General features: G+C 38.2%; 1 long non-coding RNA gene across 3 annotated transcripts in view; it reads right to left on the bottom strand.

Annotated features, from left to right (window-relative positions):
* Window positions 1-4517: 4517 nt before the first annotated feature.
* LOC133257351 (uncharacterized) overlaps window positions 4518-20516 on the bottom strand; it is a 100535-nt gene continuing 84536 nt past the window's right edge. For 2 of the 3 annotated variants that reach the window (XR_009739513.1, XR_009739515.1), the window contains 2 exons: window positions 9866-20358; window positions 4518-8944 (listed from right to left, as the gene is read on the bottom strand). This is a non-coding gene — a long non-coding RNA (uncharacterized LOC133257351). The remainder of the gene's footprint in view (window positions 8945-9865; window positions 20359-20516) is intronic. The other variant, XR_009739514.1, reaches the window with a different exon arrangement.

The raw sequence follows: 20516 nt of genomic DNA, 5'->3' as shown, positions 1-20516 counted from the left end.
ATAGTTTCTTTGTCCCCATTCCTCTTTTCCTGGGGCTGATGATAATCTCTAGGAGTGCATATAAAATTCCTCCCATAATTGATCCTAAATATCTTTGACCTCCTTCACCACATTCTAAGGGTCTGGCATGGCCCCCTCTACTTCCCCCCACTACTTGAATTTTCTGAGTTGCTCTACCCATTCCACCCTTCTCATGAGCACTGTAGAGATCTGACTATTCTCTGGTTCCCTGCTGAGGACTGTGGGGGGAATTTAGGAATGAGTGCAGTGTCTGCTCTTCCCCTGGTGCCTCCCTTCCATTCCTATGAGGCTGCAACCATTACTGACCAGATGGACGCGTGTGGGACAGGGCCGTTTGGTTCTCACACCTCTGATGCCTGATGGGGAGTGTAGGCCAGGCTCAGTGCCTCTCCTGTTCACTCTTCCTTACCTCTACAATCTTCTTTGTCCCCATTCTAGAGGTTTCTCTGACCACAGGACTGTGTTACAATGGCAGACAGTGAGGAGTCCATCTGTAGATTCTGCTCCTGATCTATATTTGGGGGTGTATTTGGGGAATAGGGGGATTTTCCTTGTGGCTCAGAGGGTAAAGCGTCTGCCTACAATACAGGAGACCCGGGTTCAATACCTGGGTAGGGACGATCCCCTGGAGAAGGAAATGGCAACCCACTCCAGTATCCTTGCCTGGAAAACCCCATGAATGGAGGAGCCTGGTAGGCTACAGTCCATGGGGTCACAAAGAGTCGGACATGACTGAGCCACTTCACTTCCCTTGGGGAGAAGAGGAGGGAAGAGGTTGTTTTTTTCACCTGAAAGTTTTTCAAGCTTCATTTTTTGTATTCATAGGTGTGAATAAGATCTGTATTCCCTTTTAATTCTTTCAAGATGATAGTAATACCAAAAGAAGCAGAATTCAATGTGTTTTAATAGTGTAAGGTGACCCTATGGGAATCAAAAGTATCTTAGAAGCACATGAGAAACATCTAAATTTTAGCATAAAATGGGGACACCTTAAATGATAATGTAAAATGTCAGTGCTTAAAAACACAGGTCTGCCGGGGGCTTTCTGGGCAGCTCCAGTTTCTTGCGGAGGCTGCATGCTTTACCATCTGTGTGTACTCCTTTAGAATCATTAATGCAAACTGGCATCTCCCAGATGTGTCCATTTCAAAAACTGATTCACAGTGATTCACCTTCGTGCTCACATAACTGACAACTTATTTGTTATTTGGTGAAGAAAAATTAAGATGCTTTTTATATTGTGTGAGTTTTTCTTTTGAATGTTCTTACTCAGAAGCCTAATCCGGTATAAAACGATAAGCACAAAAATGCCGTTCATGTTGCTGATTGTATCTTAATACCAAAAGTCTCTAAAGTCTTATATTTTCCAGAAGCTGAAGTAAAAATGAGGTGGCCCCTCATTGCACATTTCTCCCATTATTTCTCCACTCTGTTTGCCAAACCAGTGAAAGACAGTTTATCAAAATGAATGCCAGTGCAATCTCAAACAGCTGAGACAGAAATGTGAAATCACTTATTTTTTCAATCACTGCTTTTGACTGTGCTTTGTCCAATCTTTTCTCATCCCTCAGCATCACATTGGGTAGATTCCATAAACTTCCAGTCATCTTTTATTATTAAAACTCAGTCTAATATAAAACTTGAAACTCAATCTAAATGTCATCAGCTTCAAGCATGAGGGCAGACACAGACTTCTAAGGGTAGGGATGAGGTGGGGGCGGAAGGGAAGTTTGTATAACTATATTCTTCTTGTCCCTGGGCCACCCTTTTTCTTCAAGACCTCCCTCCTTTGGTTGTTGGGGGCAGGGAGCACAGAAACAGAGAGGAACAAGTGCCTCTTTGTATAACTATGGCTGTTAAAAACTTCTTTCTATTGGTTTTCTCTGCTTCTCTGGCTGGATATTGACACCCTACGTGAGGCAGCCATCCAAATGCTGACTGTCTTGAGAGGGCTGTGAAAGTTCTTGGGAAAGCCTTAAGGGGTCCTCTCATAACACAGTTCTGTATTAAGGGAGATTAAGCTCCAGATCAACCTCATTCTCCACTCCCAACTCCCTCCCATGGTAATACATTAACTGCCTCTTCCTGTTGGGGCCTCCCTGTCCAGCAAAAAGCCTTTTAATCAGCTCAGACCACTGTAACCAATACTGCAGAACGTGTGGCTTAACAAACACTTACTTCTCATAGTACTGGAGGTTGGAAGTACAAGATCAGGGTAGAGGCATTGTTGGGTTCTCGGTGAGGTCCTTTTTTCTGTTTATGTCCTCTCATGACCTCTTTTTAAATGCATGTACACAGAGAGAGGCAGAGAAAGAGAGACTTTGTGTCTCTTCCTCTTTTTACAAAAGGACATAAAGCCAGTTTTGGGACTGACAGAGGATGAGATGTCTGGATGGCATCACCAACTCGATGGACATGAGTTTGAGTAAACTCTGGGAGTTGGTGATGGACAGAGAGGCCTGGCGTGCTATGATTCATGGGGTCACAAAGAGTTAGACACAACTGAGCGACTGAACTGAACTGAACTGAACCCTCATGACTTTGTCTAAACTTAATTTCATCCCAAAACACAAATACTATCACCAACATATGAATCTTGGAGGGGCACAAACATTCACCCCACATCAGTAGGCAGGCAGGCCTAAGCCAGCTTACATTCCTTGATGTATGCCTGAGCTCATCTTTAGCACACCAGATGGTGAAAACACAGGCTCTCTCCACTCTGCCAACAATCTCTCATTGTGTTCTCTTCTGCTGAAATAGGCCAAGAGGTAGACCAGCAAGTTTGCTGGCTAAGCAAATGTTCCATCAAGAAACATAGTGCCAGTCAGTCTCTCTTGGTAAGAGTCTGCATTCTTTACGAGAAATTCTAGTGGAGCCCCTCCTATTCCCAATTTGGCCTTAAAAAGGAAAGCATCTCTCTTCCTCCCCAAGGGAAGGGAGAGTGAAGCTTCTAACACAATAGCTCCATTCATGGTGATTCCTGTCTCCCCAGTCTAGTCATTTTCTATAAAAAGGAGGGTGGATGGGGGGTGGCTGATGCAGAAGGATTGATTCTGTCACTTATTATTAACTCTGAGAGAAGTGCTAATAATTCCATCTTTGGGGCAGTTCTATTTAAATTGGAATACTTAACACCTCAGAGTTTTTAAGCTCTGACCCTAAACAATAAACATTGAATCCCACTAAATATCCTGGGCAGAAACAAATTTTCATGTTTTTAATCCTACTCCAGAGCTTTCAGCCACTATTTTCTTAAATTTTTTCCAAAAGTAGTCACGGTATTGAGCCCATGGTTACGACACACAATTAATATTAGAATTTTGCACCTTACTAACCAGGAAGATATATCTTTAAACTAAGGTAAGGTTTAAACTAAAGCTTTAAGCTAAAATCCCTAAATAATTATTTTTTAATATTCATTTTCAGACTGCAATTCTATTGGCTTCCAAAGAGAATAATTCAGAAACCTCATTAATTCACTGAGGTCTAGAGTATTTGGAGGTAATCACTTAAAATCATTCTGCACTTTTGTCCACTGGAGACATCATCTAGTTTAGGAAATCTCTACACCCTAAACCCATGAACCCATGTTGCTACATGGCTCAATTCTATGTAACTTCCATGGAAGACCTACCAAAACTTGATATCAACATCCTGCCAATAACTTGGGGAACACACATATTTCAATATTTTAAGAGTATATTCCACAAATTTCACAATATAAGTCTTTTAAGCTATTAAATATGATGGGTCTTTGATAAATGTTCGACAATACCTACATGTTACAGGGAAGGCATCATTGCCACTGACAAATAACATGTGTTTTGAAAGACAGCAAATGCCTTCTGGTATAATCAGTTTGTTTCAATTCCAAAGTAAGTCATGGTGTTTCCATATTATGTTGAAGTGCCTGCTTAAACACAAACTTAATAAAAAGTGGCCCTAAATAAAGATCTTTCTTAATATAGATGAGACCACATAAAACCTGGGAAAAAGAAAAAAAGCAACACCCATAATTTTTAAGGACTAATTTCAGAAGCAAGATGGAACCAGAGACTCAGACAAGGATGCCCCCTATGGCCTTTATAGTTCATTGTAAATAAGGATATGTTGACAACAGTTCTCATGATAAACTATAGTACCAACCTTGCACATCAAATCTTCCCATAGTATGCATAAATCTCCAAGTGACGCAACCCCTTTCAGTATATATAGATACTACAGCCAAGGAAGGTCAAGATTCTGATGCTTTAATAATAACACTGTCTCCTGACTGAAAATACATATCCCTTGGTATGTTATATATTATACTTCTTTATATTGTGTCTTTTATCCCTGCATGCAGAGTTGTGTGGAAATATCTTTCTGTGTGTTTCTGTCTTTCCTTTTGTGGCTGCATTTTTTTTTATCTACTATCTACATTCTCAGAAGAAAGTCAGAGCTACACAAACCTGAGACTACACAGAGACTTCTTGAAATTAGGAAACCTTGAGTGTTCCCAGATTTTCTTTATTTTCTCTACATATCTAGAGGCAAAAACAAATTAATTAAAAGATTCCACATTTGTCAGCTAACTTGGAGAAATAAAAATAACTCCGTGCTTGAGGCAGCAAGAAATGAAGAAGAGCGAAACCATCCCACTCTTCAGCCAGTCTTGGGAGGAGAAGAATCCCAAAGAATGAAGTGATAACCCTCCTCAGGAAGGAAATGTAGACATGTCCTCAAGAGCCATAGGGTACAGCCTGCAGATGGGGTGCATTTGAGAACTAAGTGCTAACAGGGTTAGTAGTAGAAGGCCTAGATGGTTCCAGAACATGCAAAGTGGTATTCATTATTGAAATAGGCATGGATTATGGTGTCACACATGGGGTTTTCAGTCTAATGCTGTTCCAAAGACTAGAAATATGACTTTGAAGAAGTCATAGCTTCTGACTCTGTTTTCTCTCCAGCAAAACAGGCATGTGTATACCACCTCGAAGAACTTTTTGTAAGGATTTAAAAAGATGATCTGTGAGCACATCTATGTCAATGTCTGGAACATAAAATGCTTATGGAATAAATAAAAATATAAATGCAATACTGCAAATTACATGGAACAATAACATGCTCAAAATATACCTTTCTGATGCCCTACCAAGCTCATTGAACCAGTTTAAACCCAGCAAAATAATGTATTATCTCCTAGAATCAAAATCATTAAATATTTAAGAAGTAAGAATCTGTATAATTTTATATTTGAAGTTATTAAGCTTCTATATATTTGTTTACATTTTCAAGGAAAAAATGGTTAATCATCTTCACTATTTCTTAAAGTGAAGTGAATTACATTTGATTTATATATCTATACAAGGTCATTGCCAAAATTTTATGCACTATAACCTTATTAAAGTATATGACAAAAGAAATAGTTAATACCATAGTTAAACAGCTCCTAAGTTTGGCTTCACTGTTTGAGTAACTCAGAACACAGAAATTTCACCAGAAATTTAATTAATTCATCAAGTTAAAATAGAAAATTCCTAAAATCTGTAAAGAACTACAAAATAAAACATTCTACATACATACTTATTTTGCTGAATCTTTGCTTCAGGAGAGGGCTAAATAAAGCCTAAAAACACTGTGAAAAGCTTAAAAAAGAACTAGAAAATATTTTAAAAGAATCATCAGAACTGAAGAAAAATAACAATGAAACACACAGTAGAAGGAATAAACAGCAGACTAGGTGACACAGAAGAACGTATAAGTGATCTGGAAAATAGAAAAGTGGATATCATACAATCAGAACAGCAAAAATAAAAACAAATTTTAAAAAATGAAAGGGACTTTTGGGATACCATCAAGCATACCAAAATTCACATTTTAGGAGTCTCAGAAGGAGAAGAGAGAGAGACAGGGGCCAAAAACATACTTAATTAAATTATGGCTGAAAATGACCCAAACCCAAAGAAAGAAACAGAGATCAAGATACAGGAAGCACAGAGGATCCCAAAAAAGATGAACCCAAACAGACCCACACTAAGAAATATCCTAACTAATAAGGCAAAAGTTAAAGAGAGAATTATAAAATCATCAAGAGAAAAACAGAGTCATAGACAAGGGAACCCCCATAAGGCTATCAGCTGAATTTTTTGCAGAAACTGCAAAAGGAAGTGGCATGATATACTTAGGATGCTAAAAGAGAAAAATCTGAAACCTAGGATATTCTACTTAGCAAGATTATCATTTATAATTAAAAGAGAAATAAAGAACTCACACAAGCAGAAATTAAGAGTTCACCAATACTGGCATACATACTTCGAGACATGTATAAAACAGGAATATGTGAATCGGAATTAAAGAAAAACGGTCAGTAGAAATCAGCTTTCAGAAGACACAGATGTCAGAACCATACAAGAATGTTTAAATAATATAACAAATATATTAAGGGATTTAGGGCCAATTTGTGAGAAAATGTAGGTAATTTGCACAAAAATATGGAAAGTGTAAAAGAATCAAATGAAAATTACAGAACTGAAAAATACAAAATCAGAAATGAAGAAGTCATGTGATGACCATAACAGCAGGATGTATAGAACAGAGAAAGAATCAGTGAACTTAAGTACAGGAAAAATGAACCAACTGAGCAAAAAGAGAAAAGAGAATGTTTAAAACCTAAAGAGAGCAAGCAAAATATGGACTAACAGCACATATTATACAATATGTGTAGTTTGAAGTCCCAGAGGGATTCCCTGGTAGCTCAGCTGGTAAAGAATCTGCCTTCAATGCAGGAGACCTGGGTTCGATCCTTGGGTTGGGAAAATCCTCTGGAGAAGGGAATAGCTATCCACTCCAGTATTCTGGCCTAGAGAATTCCATGGACTATATAATCCATGGGGTCGCAAAGAGTCAGACATGACTGAGAGATGTACACTCACTCACTTGAAGTCCCAGAAAAAGAGGGGAGAAAAAAATAGGAAATATTTATTTTAAATAATAATGGTTAAGAATTTTCTGAAATAAATGAAAGAAATTGTAATGGTTAATTTTTTTTGACTTTACAATATTGTATTTGTTTTGCCATACATCAACATGCATCCACCATGGGTGTACATGTGTTCTCCATCCTGAACCCTCCTCCCACCTCCCTCCCCATACCATCCCTCTGGGTTATCCCAGTGCACCAGCCCCAAGCTTCCTGTATCCTGCATCGAACCTGGACTGGCGATTCGTTTCTTATGTGATATTACACATGTTTTAATGCCATTCTCCCAAATCATCCCCCCTCCCTCTCCCAGAGTCCAAAAGACTGTTCTATACATCTGTGTCTCTTTTGCTATCTCGCATACAGGGTTGTCATTACCATCTTTCTAAATTCCATATATATGCGTTAGTATACTGTATTGGTGTTTTTCTTTCTGGCTTACTTCATTCTGTTTAAAAGGCTCTAGTTTCATCCATCTCATCAGAACTGATTCAAATGTATTCTTTTTAAGGGCTGAGTAATACTCCATTGTGTATATAAACCACAGCTTTCTTATCCATTCGTTTGCTGATGGACATCTAGGTTGCTTCCATGTTCTGGCTATTATAAAAAGTGCTGGAATGAACATTGGGGTACACGTGTCTCTTTCAATTCTGGTTTCTTTGGTATGTATGCCCAGCAGTGGGATTGCTGGGTCATAAAGCAGTTCTATTTCCAGTTTTTTAAGGAATCTCCACACTGTTCTCCATAGTGGCTGTACTAGTTTGCATTCCCACCAACAGTGTAAGAGGGTTCTCTTTTCTCCACACCCTCTCCAGCATTTATTGCTTGTAGACTTTTGGATCACAGCCATTCTGACTGGCCTGAAATGGTACCTCATTGTGGTTTTGATTTGCATTTCTCTGATAATGAGTGATGTTGAGCATCTTTTCATGTGTTTGTTAGCCATCTGTATGTCTTCTTAGGAGAAATGTTTAGTTCTTTGGCCCATTTTTTGATTGGGTCATTTATTTTTCTAGAATTGGGCTGCAGGAGTTGCTTGCATATTTTTGAGATTAGTTGTTTGTCAGTTGCTTCATTTGCTATTATTTTCTCCCATTCTGAAGGCTGTCTTTTCACCTTGCTTATAGTTTCTTTTGTTGTGCCGAAGCTTTTAATTTTAATTAGGTCCCATTTGTTTATTTTTGCTTTTATTTCCAATATTCTGGGAGGTGGGTCATAGAGGATCCTGCTGTGATGTATGCTGGAGAGTGTTTTGTCTGTTCTCCTGTAAGAGTTTTATAGTGTCTGGTCTTATGTTTAGATCTTTAATCCATTTTGAGTTTATTTTTGTGTATGGTGTTAGAAAGTGTTCTAGTTTCATTCTTTTACAGGTGGTTGACCAGTTTCCCCAGCACCATTTGTTAAAGAGATTGTCTTTTCTCCACTGTATATTCTTGCCTACTTTGTCAAAGATAAGGTGTCCATAGGTGCGTGGGTTTATATATGGGCTTTCTATTTTGTTCCATTGATCTGTATTTCTGTCTTTGTGCCAGTACCATACTGTCTTGATGACTGTGGCTTTGTAGTAGAGCCTGAAGTCAGGTAAGTTGATTCCTCCAGTTCCATTCTTCTTTCTCAAGATTGGGTTTTTTGTATTTCCATACAAATTGTGAAATTATTTGTTCTAGCTCTGTGAAGAATATCATTGATGGCTTGATAGGGATTGCATTGAATCTATAGATTGCTTTGGGTAGTATACTCATTTTCACTATATTGATTCTTCCAATCCATGAAGATGGTATATTTCTCCATCTATTAGTGTCCTCTTTGATTTCTTTCATCAGTGTTTTATAGTTTTCTATATATAGGTCTTTAGTTTCTTTAGGTAGATATATTCCTAAGTATTTTATTCTTTTCATTGCAATGGTGAATGGAATGCTTCCTTAATTTCTCTTTCTATTTTCTCATCCTTGAGAGCTTGAATAGAAGAGAAAAAAGAAGACAGAATTCATTCTTTCTCTGCCTGACTGCTTGAACATTCATCTTCTCCTGCCCTCAGACTGCAATTTACACCATAGCCTCTCCTGATTCTCAGGCCTTTGAACTAGGACTAGAATTACACCATTAGTTTTCTTGGATATCCAAATTGCAGATGGCATATTGTAAGATTCTCAGCCTCCATAATCATGTGAGTCAATTCTTTGTAATCTCTCTATACCTATCTATCTGTCTGTCTGTATATCTGTCTATATTTATATATATACATTCTATTTTTGGAGAACCCTACCTAATTTGGATAAATTCAAAAAGAATGGCACTCATCTCAAAAGATTCAAAATAATCAAAAAAATTTTAACACTAATTTGAAATTTAAAATTCTCAGTGAATTAGGAATAGATAGGAATTCACCAAATTTGATAAAAGACAGTTATGAAAAGAATTAACATTTTTCATAACAGTGAAACACTGAAAGGTGTCACCCTACAACTGGGATTATAGTAAAGATAACTAGCCTCACCACTTCTTTACAGTACAAAACTGGAAGTCTTTAGTGCAAAAAGACAAAATAGCCAGAGTAGAAAGAAAGTAAAACCAACCAGCATTTACAGATAACATTGTGGTATATGAATAAAACCCTAGAGATCCTCCAAAAGTTTACAAGGACTAACAGATGAATTAGCAAAGTCTCAGAATATAAAATTGGTATACAAAAATTAATAATATTTAAATACTATAAGCAAATAATTAGAAAATATTATTTTAAAACAATACCATTCACAATAGCATCAAAACTATCACATACCTGAGACTAAATCTAAAAAAAACACACAAGATCTTTACACTAAAAAATAAAAACTATTCCTAAAATTAAAGATCTAAATAAATGTGAAGACATACTATGTTCATAAAACAAGGAGAGAAATTTGTATTAATAGATTCTCTTTATCATCAAATTGATGGACAGATTTAGTGAAATTTCAGTTAATTATTCAGTAGATGATTTTGTAGAAAATGACAAGGAATTTTTAAAATGTGTATGCAAAGACAAAGGACCTAGAAGAAACAAAAAAAATGTTAAAAGAGAAGAAAACAAAATTAACATCTTGCATTATCTGATTTCAAGGCTACAAATATCATGTAGTATTCACATGAAGACAGATGTATCTATCAATGGAACAGAATAGAGTTCATAAATAGAACACACACATATGGTCAACTGGGTTACAAAAAAGGTCTCAAGATAATGTAATGGAGGAAATTATAGTCTATTCAATTAACTGTACTACAACAATGTTACATGCACATGGAAAAATAAATAAGTCTTTACATTTACTTCACACTATATGTAAAAAATTAACTCATTACTGACCATTGATCTAGCTATAAAATGTAGAGCACAAAACTTCTAGAAGAAAAAGTAAGAGAACATATTCATGACCTTAGGGAGACAAATATTACTTACCCAAAACATATTAACCATAAAAGAAAAGGAAAAATTAAAATTTTATCTGTTTCATCATAATCATCCAAAGTTAAAGATTCATTAAATTGAAAAGGTCTAGCAAAAGAAACCAATACCACAAAGCTAAAGTAATCAAAGGGGTTTCCCTCATAGCTCAGCTGGTAAAGAATCTGCCTGCAATACAGGAGACCCCAGTTCAATTCCTGGGTCAGGAAGATCCGCTGCAGAAGGGATAGGCTACCCACTCCAGTATACTTGGTCTTCCCTTGTGGCTCAGCTGGTAAAGAATCCGCCCGCAATGCTGGAGACCTGGGTTCGATCCCTGGGTTGGGAAGATCCCCTGGAGAAGGGAAAGGCTACTCGACTCCAGTATTCTGGCCTGGAGAATTCCATGGGGTATAGTCCATGGGGTGGGAAAGAGTCAGACACGACTGAGCAACTTTCACTTTCACTTTCAAAGTAATCAAAACTGCATGGCACTGGCATACAGATGGACATACATATCACTGGAATGAAATTCAGAGTCCAGAAATAAACACATATTGCTCATATTTATTGCATTTATTGCTCAAATTATTGTAATCGCTCATAAGCAATTGATTTCCAACAAGGGGACCAAGACAATTCAATGAGGAAAGAAAAGAATCTATTCAATAAATGGTACTGGGAGAACTGGATAACTACATGCAAAAGAATCAAACTGCAATTGTGCCTCATACCATGTATAAAAAATAATTCAAAACTGATCAATGACCTAGATTTAAGAGATAAGATAAAACTATGAAACTCTAGATGTAAACCTTTGTGATTTTGGATTAGGCAATGGTTAATTAGACATAAAATCTAAAATACAAGCAACCAAAAGAAAACTAAGCTTTATCAAATAGATTCAAGGGGTTGGATCTGATAGAGTGCCTGAAGAACTATGGACAGAGATTCATAACATTGTACAGGAGACTGTGATCAAAACCATTCCAAAGGTAAAGAAATGCAGGAATGCAAACTGATTGTCTAAGGAGGACTTGCAAATAGCTAAGAAAAAAGAGAAGCAAAAGGTAAGGAGAAAGAAAAATATATACCCAACTGAATTCAGACTTCCAAAGAATAGCGAGGAGAGATAAAAAGCCTTTTTAAGTGAACAGTGCAAAGAAATAGAGGAAAACAATAGAATGGGAAAGACTAGAAGTCTCTTCAAGAAAATTAGAGAAACCAAGAGAACATTTCTTGCAAAGATGGGCACAATAAAGGACAGAAAATGGCAAGGACCTACCTAACAGAAGCAGAAGAGATTAAGAAGAGGTGACAAGAATACACCAAAGAACTGTACAAAAAAGGTCTTAATGACCAGGATAACCACACTGGTATGGCCTCTCATCCAGAGCCAGACATCTTGGAGTATGAAGTCAAATGGGCCTTAGGAAGCATCTCTATGAACAAAGCTAGTGGAGGTGATGGAATTCCACCTGAGCTATTTCAAATCCTAAAAGATGATGCTGTTAAAGTGCTATACTCAATATGCCAGCAAATTTGGAAAACTCAGCAGTGCCCACAGACTGGAAAAGACCAGTTTTCATTCCAATCCCAAATAAGGCCAAAGCCAAAGAACGTTCAAACTACCACACAATTATGCTCATTTCACATGCTAGCAAGGTAATGCTCAAATCCTTCAAGCTAGGCTTCAACAGTACATGAACCAAGAACTTCCAGATCTACAAGTTGGGTTGACAAAAGCAGAGGAACCAGAGATCAAATTGCCAATATCTGTTGGATCATAGAAAAAGCAAGGGAATTCCAGAAAAACACCTACTTCTGCTTCATTGACTACACTAAAGCCTTTGATTGTGTGGATCACAAAAAAAACTGTGAAAAGTTCTGAAAGAGATGGGAATACCAAACCACCTTCCCTGCCTCCTGAGAAGCCTATATGTGGGTCAAGAAGCAACAGCTAGAACCGGACATGGAACAATGGACTGGTTCAAAACTGGGAAAGGAGTACATAAAAACTGTATATTGTCACCCTGCTTATTTAACTTAAATGCAGAGTACATAATGGGAAATGCCAGGCTGGATGACGCACACGTTAGACTCAAGATTGTGACAGAAATATCAACAACCTCACATATGCAGATGATTCTACTCTTATGGCATAAAGTGAAGAGCATCTAAAGAGTCTCTTGATGAAGGTGAAAAAAGAGAGTGGAAAAGCTTAAAACTCAACATTCAAAAAACTAAGATAATGGCATCCAATCCCATCACTTCATGGCAAATAGATGGGGAAAAAATGGCAATGGTGGCAGATTTTAATTTCTTGGGCTCCAAAATTACTGCAGACAGTTACTGCAGCCATGAAATTAAAAGATGCTTGCTCCTTGGAAGAAAAGCTATGACCAACCTGGGCAGCATATTAAAAAGCAGAGACATCTCTGTGCCAAGAATGTCCATATAGTCAAAGCTATGGTTTTTCCAGTAGTCATGTACAGATGTGAGAGTTGTATCATATAGAAGGCTAGGCACCAAAGAATTGATGCTTTCAAACTGTGGTGTTGGAGAAGACTCTTGAGAGTCCTTTGGACTGTAGGGAGATCAAACCAGTCACCTAAAGGAAATCAGTTCTGACTATTCATTGGAAGGACTGATGCTGAAGCTGAAGCTCTAATCTTTTGACCACCTGATGCGAAAGCTGACTCGTTAGAAAAGACCCTGATGCTGGGAAAGATTGAGGGCAGAATGAGAAGTGGGCAACAGAGGATGAGACGGTTGGATGGACATGAATTTGAGCAAGCTCCGGGAGAGAGTGAAAGACAGGCAAGTCTGGCATGTTGAGTCCATGGGGTCACAAAGAGTCACACATGAGCTAGTGACTGAACAACAACAAAGGCTTTATCAAAACTAAAACTTTTGTGCCTCAAAGGGCACTATAAAGAAAGTAAAACTACAGTCCAAAACATGGGGGAAAATATTTGCAAACCATGTGTCTAACAAGGGTCTGGTATCCAGAATATATAAAGAAAATTCTCATAGCACAACAATTAAAAAAAAAAAAACTTTTCAATAAGCAAAAGATCTGGATGGATATTCCTCCAAAGAGGATACAGAAGTGGTTAATAAGCACATGAATAGGTGCTTATTAGTCATTAGAAAAATGCAAATCAAAGCCATAGTAGTAACTCTAATTTTAAAAAACGGTCAATAGCAATGGTTTGCAAGGGTATGGAGAAATTAGAACCCTCACACATTGTTGGTGAAAACGGAAAATAGTATAGTTGGTGTGGGAAAGTTTGTCACTTCCTCAAAAAGTTCAACAGACAGTTACCGTACGGAATTGCTCGTAATTCAATTCTAAGTAATTATCTTAGTTCAGGCTAATATAACAAAAACACCATAGATTGGTTGGCTTAAACAATAAACATTATTTTTTACAGCTCTGCAAGCCGGGAAGTCCAGGATCAAGGCACCAGCAGATCCGGTGTCTGAGGAGAACCTGCTTTCTGGCGGGGAGACGGCCACTTTTGTTCTGTATCCTCTTGTGACCTGAAGGAAAGGTAGGAAGCAAATGCTCTTGTCTCTTTTTAAGGGCATTGATCCCTCATAAGAAAGGCTCCACCCTCATGAGCCAATCACCTCCCAGAGGCCCCATTTCTAAATGCCATCATATTAGAGATTAGGATTTCAACATACGAATGTTGGGGGAACACGAATCAGTCTGTAGTAGGAATATACTCAGGAGAACTGAAAATATATCTTTACATAAAAACTGATACATGGATACTCATGGCAATATTATTCTTAACAGCCAAAAAATGTAGAGACAACACAATATCCATCGACTGATAAATAGAAGCCACACACAAGAGGCCACAGATTGTATGATTTCATATGTGTCCTCTGTCTAGAACAGGCAAATCCATAGAGACAAAAAATATATCAGCAGTTGCCAGGGCCTGGAGGAGAAGGAGGAAATGGGGAGTAAATGATAATGGATATGGGATTTATTCTAAATTTGATGCTATGTGAATAATTTCTTAGTCAATAAAAGAAACCAATAAGGAAAGAGACAATACAGAAACTAGAAGAAAATGTTCAGAAAATATTTATCTAACAAAAGACTTATAGATTATAAAGATCAGTTCAGTTCAGTTCAGTCACTCAGTCATGTCCAACTCTTTGCGACCCCATGAATCACAGCACACCAGGCCTCCCTGTCCATCACCAACTCCCAGAGTTCACTCAAACTCACGTCCATCAAGTCGGTGATGCCATCAGCCACCTCATCCTCTGCCGTCCCCTTTTCCTCCTGCCCCCAATCCCTCCCAGCATCAGAGTCTTTTCCAATGACTCAACTCTTTGCATGAGGTGGCCAAAGTACTGGAGTTTCAGCTTTAGCATCATTCCTTCCAAAGAAATCCCAGGCCTGATCTCGATAACTCTAATCGAAAAAGGATATTGATACATGGAACAATATGGATAAATCTTTAAAACACATTGGGTCAAAGAAACCAAACCCAAAAGAGTATATACTATAAGATTTAACTTATATGAAGTCCAGGAACATGCAAAACTAATTGTTCTTTCTGGTATATGGAGGAGGGTAGGAAAAAAGCCTAGAAAGGGGCACAAGGAAGCTTCGTGAGTGATGGAAATGTTTTATATTGATTTGGGTGGTGACTACACAGAGTTGAAAACCTTTTTAACTGTAAACTTAAAATGTTCACATTAAATGAAGTATAACTCTATTTTAAGAACTAAAAACAGAAAACATATCTAAGCAATATATCAATTTTACAAATTACTCAGACTCCATAAAATATCAAAGAATTTAGATTCAGAAGAATTTTGAATTTGTGGACTAAGGATTAGGTACTCTTTTTCCGTGGCCTATTTTTTGGTTCATTCTTAACTTTGATAACTATGTTTATATGATATGTATTTGTACTTGCATTTTGCCAAATTCAAACTGCAATATTTAAACTAGATTAAATAAGGCAATGGCGACCCACTCCAGTACTCTTGCCTGGAAAATCCCATGGGCAGAGGAGCCTGGTAGGCTGCAGTCCATGGGGTCGCTAAGAGTTGGACACCACTGAGCGACTTCATTTTCATTCTTCACTTTCATGCATTGGAGAAGGAAATGGCAACCCACTCCAGTGTTCTTGCCTGGAGAATCCCAGGGACGGAGGAGCCTGGTGGGCTGCCATCTATGGGGTCGCACAGAGTCGGACACGACGGAAGTGACTTAGCAGCAAATAACCTCAGTACACACATGCACACACGCGCACAGAAATACTCCTTTCTGGCAACATTATGAAGTGCTTTTTACATCCTTTTTATAATGAAATGAAAGCATATGTCTCCAATTACCAGTACTATAAGCTTTCAAAATTGTGGGAGTAATGTGAACTACTTTCTTCAAAGACAATTGAATTAAACATCCTCACAGAGGAAGCATAGATATGGATCCTGATTTTTATCTGTTTTAAGAGAGTAGAAAAAAAGAAGGAGTTACAATCTTGTCATATTATGCAACTCTTCTGCTACAATATATCAAAAACTTGATGAACTAAGGTCATGCAGCACAGCTGAGAAGCAATCAAAGTAAACAATGTACATTGCCGCCAGGAAAGCCTGCCAATTTGAGATTAGAACTCTCCATTTTAGCAAAAAAAAAAGGAAAAAAAGGTCTTTGGAAACTTCCTTACAACATTTTATGACTCATAGATATTCCCAGAGGTTCCTGTTTCCATTCTGCAGTAGACAGTTTGAAGACGTGCAGTTCTAGTCAACTGTTGTTCTTAGGCAACTTGGCTGAAAGATCTGTTTAAAAAACATTTGTTGGAAAGATGGTATGTTTGGATGTTTTCATTTTTTAAAACAAAATTCCAGATTTTAAATTTGTTTAACTCCTAATTCAACATTAACTTAAAGGATATCCAATTAAGAATTACTATGTTACATAATATGTATTATGAACTCAACAGTTTTCCCATTTGAAAACGCCCATACTAGGGGGTATATATTCCTGGCATAGTCCGCCTTGCAGATCCTTCCAAACTGCCTCCAGATCCCTGGCTCTGTATTCAATAGTTCTGGCTCTGATCTTGGCCACCCAGTTCAGTATCTCACCTTGGCTTCTACTTTGACCAAAACTGCCAAGTCACCTCCCAGCCCACCAGGACTTGATTCCTGGCTGTTCTCCACTTTTGTCTAGCCCCAGTTCTCCCTTTCTGTTCTAAGTATTGAATATCACTCATGAGGTATTTTCTCCCCATACTCATCTAAGTCTACTTCAGTCCATTTACAGATCAGTATCTTCACCTCCAAGGCCTATTTCCTACTCCCAACCAGCTCCCACATTCTTGTCTTTCCCTCCCTCCCATGTCCCAAACAATAAGCCACCTGGTCTTTAATAATTTTCATCATCTGTATATGGTTCTTGTAGGTTTGTTTCCTGACAATAACTATAAAGATATGGACATGAGAAAAGCCATAATATTATAAAACACTTTAGCATTATCCAAATAAAAGCTATTCCTTCATATAGTAGGTATGGTAATAGAGGAAGGCCTGATCTCCCTTGACTCCTTAAGCGACTCATCACCACTCTACTCTCAAGATCAACTCTCCATCCCTCATTTACAGATGGCATTTCCCTCACACACAGTCTCTTTGAAAATGTGGTTCCTTTCCCAGGTTCCACACACATCTCTCCCTTGATTCTTCTGCGGGTCAGACTCTGCAGAGATATGGTAAACGGGGTCCAGACCAAACACATGTTCAGTTTGACTTACACAGTATTTTAGACTTTTTGCAGTTAGTTTCTAACATTTAAAAATTGGAAGAGTAAGTCAAAAAGTAGAGATTTCCAAAGGAAATGAACAGATATCAAAGATATATCTGCACTCCCATGTCCACTGCAGCAATATCCACAACAGCCAAGATGGAACAACTTGAGTATGCATCAATGGAGGAGCAAAGAAAGAAGAAGATATGAAACAGACAGACAGATACACACACATGGAGTGGAATATTATTCTGCCATGAAAAAGGGAATCCTGCCATTTGCAACTATGTAACTGTAGGTAACTTAAGGGCACTGGAAAGACAAATACTGCATGGTACACTTATATGTGGAATCTTGAAACATAAAAAGTCAAACTCATAGAAACAGAGAATTCAAAAACAGTCACCAGAAGCTAGGGGGTGGAGGATATAGAGAGTGATTGGTCAAACAGTATAAACTTTCAGCTAAAAAATGCATAAGCTCTGAGGACATAACATGCAACACGGTGACTAGGGTTGATTACACGGTATTGTATAATTAAACTTTGCTGACAGAGTAGAACCTAAATGTCCTCATAAAAAGGTAAATTGGTGAGGTGACAGTTGTGCTCGTTAATTACATAGATGGGGGAATCCTTTCACAACGTAAATGTGTGCCAAATCACCACAATGTACACTTTAAATATCTTACCATTTTAAATGTCACTTACACCTCAAAAAAGCTGAATTCTTTTTTTAAAAAATGGGAAATTATTTGAGATCAGGGGTCAGGAAGGTATGACTTCAAATTTGTGTCCATAAATAAAGTTTTATTTGAACACAGGCATGTTCATTTGTTTATCTGTGGCTACTTGCGTGCTAAAATGGCACAGTCAAGTAGCTGTGACAGAGTTCATAAGGCCAAATATATTATGCTGCTGCTGCTAAGTCACATTAGTCGTGTCCAACTCTGTGCGACCCCATAGACGGAAGCCCACCAGGCTCCTCTGTCCCTGGGATTTTCCAGGCAAGAACACTGGAGTGGGTTGCCATTTCCTTCTCCAAAATATATTATAGATACTACCAAAGCCAAAAATATTTACAATCCAGTCCTTTACAGAAAATATTTGCCAACATCTGCTCAAATGGCCCTCAATCCTGGATAATTCACCCACAGAGATTACAATATGATTAGTCTGCAGTGAGCATTGGTATCAATGCCCAGAGATTCCAATGCCACTGCTCTGAGTGGGTGCTGACATAGGCATTTTCAAGTTCCCAAATGGTTCTAAGGTATATACAATGGTTTGCGAACCACTGAATTAGGTAATCTGGATGTCTTCAACAGTCTATGATTCTTTTCTCTCTCTCCGGGAATAGGTCTAAGACAGTCAAAAGTGATACTAACACACTGACACATGTCATTACCTCACATTGTTATATATTAAAAGTTAATACATATATCATAAGCTAATTGACAGAACATAAATGAATGAATAAATGTGCAGTATAAAGAAGTAATTGACTTTCATCAGAAGGCAACAAGTTCTCCAACGCGTCCCTTCCAAATGAAAGTTCTCAGTATGTTAATATAATTATTAAAGAAATCCTAGATTAATTACTTTATTTATGCTCATTTCTGGCCAAAAGGGAACAAACCTTTGCACTGAATACATGTAAAGTCACAAGCAACTAAGTCAGCTTGAGGAAAAAGAAAGAAAATTAGATGTGGTTCTGCTCCAGGTTTCTAACCACTCACTTGTATGACCTGGAGCAAGTCTCTTCATCTCTCCTGGTCTTGATGTGCTTTCTGTAAAATGGAGTATGAACTAGGATAAAACCTAATTAGAACTCCATTAGCAACAATTAAATATTTTTTCAAGAAGATATTACTATCAATGTTAACACCCACTTTTGCTTTCGATTGTGGAGGTGTCATACATTTTACATGGCATGTTTCATACCACATAGTGAAAATACATGTGATATATATCCTTTAACATGTGATATGTTTGTGATGGTACATGTGATACATGTGATATGTATGTTATATATATGATATGTGTGATATATATGTGATGATGCATGTGATATACATGTGACTCTGCAACCCCATGGACTATAGCCTTCCAGGCTCCTCTGTTCATGGACTTCTCCAGGCCAGAATACTGGGGTGGATAGCCATTCCCTTCTCCAGGTGATCTTCCCGATCCAGGGATCGAAGCCAGGTCTTCAGCATTGCAGGCAGATTCTTTATTGTCTGAGCCACCCGGGAGGCAAAGGATATATATGACATATATATTACATATATATGTATATATAGATATCAGTTCAGTTCAGTCGCTCACTCGTGTCCAACCCTTTGCGACACCATGAACCGCAGCACGCCAGGCCTCCCTGTCCATCACCAACTCCCAGAGTTTACCCAAACCCATGTCCATTGAGTCGGTGATGCCATCGAACCATCTGTCGTCCCCTTCTCCTCGCGCCTTCAATCTTTCCCAGCATCAGGGTCTTTTCAAATGAGTCAGCTCTTCGCATCAGGTGGCCAAAGTACTGGAGTTTCAGCTTCAAAATCAGTCCTTCCTATGAGCATCCAGGCCTGATCTCCTTTAGGATGGACTGGTTGGATCTCCTTGCAGTCCAAGGGACTCTCAAGAGTCTTCTCCAACACCACAGTTCAAAAGCATCAAATGTTTGTCAAAAAACCACACAGAAGGGATTTCAGCAGAAGGGATTTAATGGAAAGAATTGTCTTCACATGTGTTACAGGACAGACTAAGCAAAAAGGTAACACTGAGGTAACCCAGGAGGCAGCTACAATGCCTGAGATTAGGGGACCGAAAAGGGAAACGAGGGGAAAACCAGAACCTAAGAACTAGAACAAGTCCCCAGATTTGATGCTTTAAGGAAGGGGCTTGGTCTAGCTGCTGCTAATTCCTCAGAGGGAATACAGTGAGACTAGCTCTGGAAGAGCCACAAGGAACTGGAGGTTGGAGTCACTTCCAAGCTGTGGCCACTAGCTGATGCTCAGGAAAAGTGCCATTTTGGAACAGAGGCCAAGAAGAATGGTTCAAATTCAAAAACAGAAAGTCTTACCTCCTTTCCTGCTACTCACCTCCAAAACCTTCAAAGTCCCAGCCTAATGCCGTCAAGAATCCAGCAAAGAAATCTGAGGAATGAAGTTTGCAGAGTCATAGCCCTAGCATCACAGAACAGAGTCAAAAAGGACACAGAGACAGTGGGTAAACAACTGACACAACTTCTTTACTCAGAAAAGTGAATGTCGATTGCACTGTAGTTAACAGCATGAATATTAATGTTGAAGAA

The sequence above is a fragment of the Bos javanicus genome, chromosome 2, assembly GCF_032452875.1.
Source record: "Bos javanicus breed banteng chromosome 2, ARS-OSU_banteng_1.0, whole genome shotgun sequence".
Lineage (NCBI taxonomy): Eukaryota > Metazoa > Chordata > Mammalia > Artiodactyla > Bovidae > Bos > Bos javanicus.
The sequence above is the reverse complement of the archived record's forward strand: the minus strand, read 5'-3'. Positions and strand labels throughout refer to the sequence as shown.